Below are 5,143 nucleotides of genomic sequence, written 5' to 3' on the forward strand. Positions count from 1 at the left end.
TCTACTTTGGTATATTTTCTCTTGCTGATTTTCTAACCTTTTTCTTGCAATATTTTCTTGATCTATTTCAGGAATCCTAAGTGTATGCGCCGTCAAGGACAAGCAGTCATATTACCAGTTGATCCTGAAATCGAGAAAACTTGCAGGAGGAATCGAAAGAACAAGAGGCAAGAAAGAGTTTCAGCAACTGCTGAAACATCAGAAATCATGGCTGCCAATGTGAACAATAATGCTGGAAACAATGGGGGTAATAACGGTAATAATGGAGGCGCCGTGGAAGATCAAGCTAATGGCCGTAGCTTGAGAGATTACATTCTCCCTACTCTGACGGGAGTGCAGTCATGTATCAGGCCACCGGCAGTGGATGCAAACAACTTTGAGATTAAGCCTGCCATCCTTCAAATGGTGCAGTCTTCAGTTCAGTTTGGTGGCCTCCCTTCTGAAGATCCTAATCTGCATCTCTCTAACTTCATGGAACTTTGTGAAACTTTTAAAGTTAATGGAGTTAGCGATGATGCCATTCGACTGAGACTGTTTCCATTCTCACTCAGAGAACGAGCCAAGAGTTGGTTAAACTCTTTGCCACCCAACTCTATTGCCACCTGGAATGATCTGGCAACAAAATTCTTGTCAAAGTTCTTTCCTCCAGCCAAGTCTGCAAAGCTGAGAGGGGAAATCAACAACTTCTGCCAACAAGATAATGAATCTCTCCATGAGGCTTGGGAGAGGTTTAAAGATCTGATTAGGAGATGTCCTCATCACGGTATAGAGAAGTGGATGCTGGTTCACAACTTCTACAACGGGTTGGTTGGTAATACTAGAACTCTAATAGATGCAGCAGCGGGCGGAGCTTTTATGAGAAAGAGTGCTAATGAGGCGTATGATCTATTGGAGGAGATGGCTCTAAACAATCAGCAGTGGCCAACTGAGAGGAGTCAATCTAAGAAGGTAGCTGGTGTGTTAGAAGTTGATGCCTTCACAAAGTTAACAGCCCAGGTTGAGGCATTGACAAAAATAATTGCAGGGCAAGCTAAACAAGCCCAAATTGTTTGTGAGTTATGTGGAGGAAGTCATCACTTTTCGGAGTGTCAAGCAGATGTGGATGATTTGCCAATGGATGAAGCTAAGGCCATTGGAAATTTTTCACAGAACAACAACAACAACAATTATGGGTTCAACCAGGGTAACAACCAGGGTATCATAATTAACAAATATGCCCCTATAAACTCTTTCTTTACAATTTCGCCCTTACTTAGTGAAAAATTCACAAAAAGACATAGTCTAATTTGAGAATTATAATTGATTAATCAAAACCAATTACATGAGTCTTACAAGCAATATTATCTCAACTAGTGGGGGGACCATGGGTCTATATAACCGAGCTTCCAATAAGTAGATCAAGAATTTAGCACTAAAATTCACTAACTTATTAATTCTTCGTTGAATCCACGCATAGAACTTAGAATTGCACTCTCAGTTATATAGAATGCTCTATATGTTCCACCATATAGACACATCATTAGTTATCCATTGTTATAATCCTAATTTGATCAATGATCCTCTATATGAATGATCTACACTGTAAAGGGATTAAATTACCGTTACACCCTACAATGTATTTATTCCTTAAAACACTTGACCCCGTATAAATGATATTTCAGCTTATGTGAAATGAGTACTCCACCATTTATGTTCGTTTGGTCAAGCTCGAAGGAGATCATCCTTTGCTTACTATTCGCCAGATAGAAGCTATAGATTCCATGTTTATGATAGCGCTCCCACTCAATTGCACTACCGTGTTCCCAAAATGTACATATCACCCCGACCTAAAAGTAGGCTTAACTAACGAATCAAAGAACACGAATAGCCTCTCGAGATTGAGCCTAATCATATCAGGATTAAGATCATTTAATCTAGGATCAACTAGGCGATATTGACTTGAATAGATATTACGGTAAGTTTAATAAATCTAAGTCAAAGTTCAATATCGGTCCCTTCCGATGCATACTCCATGCATCCAACCTGAGCTTTACTTTAACCAATGCTCTGGAAAGAACATAGCATTTCTCCAAATGCAAGTAAACTCTGTTGTAGATTATCATATCAGTAAAACCCTATGTCTGTGTTAGGCTATTTTTAGCCTATGTTTTGGATCTAATTTATGTGCGTTTTTCGCTGTGTTGGGACGGAATTACGCTTGTTTTCTATGTTTTCAGGTTCTTTGGAATAAAAGAGGTCTCGGGTCCGAAATTCAACAAAAGACGAGCTGAGCCAAAGAAAAACACAATGTGTGAGGATTTGTGTATATCTGGCTGCGGCTAGACACATCTTGGCCGCGGCTAGATCATGAAATAAACTGCAAATCGTGGATGCTACAGTCGCCGCGGCGAGGGGAGTCTCGCCGCGACCATTTAAGAGATACGAGAGAGACCCTTATTTTGCAATTATCTCGCCGCGGCGAGAGGAAGCTTGGCCGCGGCGAGATCCCGTACGGACCAGGGGCAATTTCGTCCATCGAACCCTAAATTTTAGTTATAAATAGAAAACTGCGATTGGAAGTCCGGTAGAGCGATCGAAACCCTAAAATACGGCGAGAGAGCGGCGGGAAGAGCACGGAGATTCAAGCGACGATCCGAAATTCATCCACCAACAAGTTCTTTTCTTTATTCCTCTTTAATTTCTTTATGTTGAATATTGCTTTAGGAATGGTTATGGATTTGTTTCTGAACTAAATTTCCCATTTAGGGAGGATGATGATTGTTGTTTAATGTTTTGCCTAGTTAATGTTTAATTACCATTCCTCAATTCTTGTTTGTGAAATTATCTTAATGTGTGTTTAATTTCATGTTTAAGATTGATCACCTTGTGCATGCTCTATGATCTCAATTCGAAATCTAAAAAGTGAGAATTGAGAATGCTAAAATTGGGATAATCGATGTTCTATGTGAAACGAAAGTATTCACATGACTTATGTGACGAGTAGATTATTACTTAATGCTGATTTCATGTTAGTTTAATTAAGGAATTAATTAGATAACATGTGATTTAGAATCTAGAAGATCTGAAAAGAGCTAGGTTATTTCATAATCTGTCATTCACTTCAAGAATAGGATAGTAATTAAGCATTAACGATTTGGGTAAACAACAACAGGATTCTCCTCCCTATCATCTCATATTGCTTAAACTTTAACTGTGTTTTGTGTTTTCTGAATTACTTTACTTTTCTGAAATCATAATTGTTTTCGACTTGCCAAATAGAATTATAAGTATAGTTTAGTGGTATTTAATCCAATTCCTTGTGGGATCGACCTCACCTGTGTGAGATTTACTACTTGATTGCGTATACTTGCGTAGTGTTTATAAATTATAGCAACAAGTTTTTGGCGCCGTTGCCGGGGAGTTTTTTAAAGATTAATATTACATAAAATTATACTAACTTCTACTTTGGTATATTTTCTCTTGCTGATTTTCTAACCTTTTTCTTGCAATATTTTCTTGATCTATTTCAGGAATCCTAAGTGTATGCGCCGTCAAGGACAAGCAGTCATATTACCAGTTGATCCTGAAATCGAGAAAACTTGCAGGAGGAATCGAAAGAACAAGAGGCAAGAAAGAGTTTCAGCAACTGCTGAAACATCAGAAATCATGGCTGCCAATGTGAACAATAATGCTGGAAACAATGGGGGTAATAACGGTAATAATGGAGGCGACGTGGAAGATCAAGCTAATGGCCGTAGCTTGAGAGATTACATTCTCCCTACTCTGACGGGAGTGCAGTCATGTATCAGGCCACCGGCAGTGGATGCAAACAACTTTGAGATTAAGCCTGCCATCCTTCAAATGGTGCAGTCTTCAGTTCAGTTTGGTGGCCTCCCTTCTGAAGATCCTAATCTGCATCTCTCTAACTTCATGGAACTTTGTGAAACTTTTAAAGTTAATGGAGTTAGCGATGATGCCATTCGACTGAGACTGTTTCCATTCTCACTCAGAGAACGAGCCAAGAGTTGGTTAAACTCTTTGCCACCCAACTCTATTGCCACCTGGAATGATCTGGCAACAAAATTCTTGTCAAAGTTCTTTCCTCCAGCCAAGTCTGCAAAGCTGAGAGGGGAAATCAACAACTTCTGCCAACAAGATAATGAATCTCTCCATGAGGCTTGGGAGAGGTTTAAAGATCTGATTAGGAGATGTCCTCATCACGGTATAGAGAAGTGGATGCTGGTTCACAACTTCTACAACGGGTTGGTTGGTAATACTAGAACTCTAATAGATGCAGCAGCGGGCGGAGCTTTTATGAGAAAGAGTGCTAATGAGGCGTATGATCTATTGGAGGAGATGGCTCTAAACAATCAGCAGTGGCCAACTGAGAGGAGTCAATCTAAGAAGGTAGCTGGTGTGTTAGAAGTTGATGCCTTCACAAAGTTAACAGCCCAGGTTGAGGCATTGACAAAAATAATTGCAGGGCAAGCTAAACAAGCCCAAATTGTTTGTGAGTTATGTGGAGGAAGTCATCACTTTTCGGAGTGTCAAGCAGATGTGGATGATTTGCCAATGGATGAAGCTAAGGCCATTGGAAATTTTTCACAGAACAACAACAACAACAATTATGGGTTCAACCAGGGTAACAACCGAAGAAACAGTGGGTTCTATCAGCAACGGAATCGGAACCAACAATTTAATCAGCAACAAGCCTCTGGTGGAAATTCTAGTTTGCAAACAGATTTACTGCTTCAATTTATGACTGAAACCAGATCTTCAATTAAAGACCTGCAAACTCAGATGGGCCAGCTAGCAACTCAGGTAGCAACCTGCCCTCAAGGAAATTTGCCTAGCACAACTGAAGTTAATCCCAAAGAAAACTGCAAAGCAATTACCCTGAGGAGCGGTAAAAAGTATGATGGGCCTGAGTTACCACAACCAGTTGAGGTAGATGAAGAAATAAAAGCTCAACCAGTGCAAACACCAACACCAACAACAGAGAAGGCTACTGATAGCCCAGCACTACCACAACAGTCTCCACCTATTAGCATTGATCATCATGTAAAAATACCCTATCCCCAAAGGCTCAGAAAGTCAAGCTTAGACAAGCAGTTCACCAAGTTTCTAGAAGTCTTCAAAAGACTTCACATTAACATTCCCTTTG

The 5,143-nt window shown here is 40.0% G+C and overlaps 2 non-coding genes across 2 annotated transcripts; both read right to left on the reverse strand.

Moving 5' to 3' along the window:
• Nucleotides 1-660: 660 nt before the first annotated feature.
• Nucleotides 661-767, reverse strand: LOC133033793 (small nucleolar RNA R71). Its single transcript, XR_009685856.1, has one exon. It is a non-coding gene; the product is annotated as a small nucleolar RNA R71 (small nucleolar RNA).
• A 3,331-nt stretch (nucleotides 768-4,098) lies between these two features.
• Nucleotides 4,099-4,205, reverse strand: LOC115701789 (small nucleolar RNA R71). Its single transcript, XR_009685857.1, has one exon. It is a non-coding gene; the product is annotated as a small nucleolar RNA R71 (small nucleolar RNA).
• Nucleotides 4,206-5,143: the final 938 nt, after the last annotated feature.

This window comes from Cannabis sativa, chromosome 1 (genome assembly GCF_029168945.1).
Source record: "Cannabis sativa cultivar Pink pepper isolate KNU-18-1 chromosome 1, ASM2916894v1, whole genome shotgun sequence".
In the NCBI taxonomy this organism is placed as follows: domain Eukaryota; kingdom Viridiplantae; phylum Streptophyta; class Magnoliopsida; order Rosales; family Cannabaceae; genus Cannabis; species Cannabis sativa.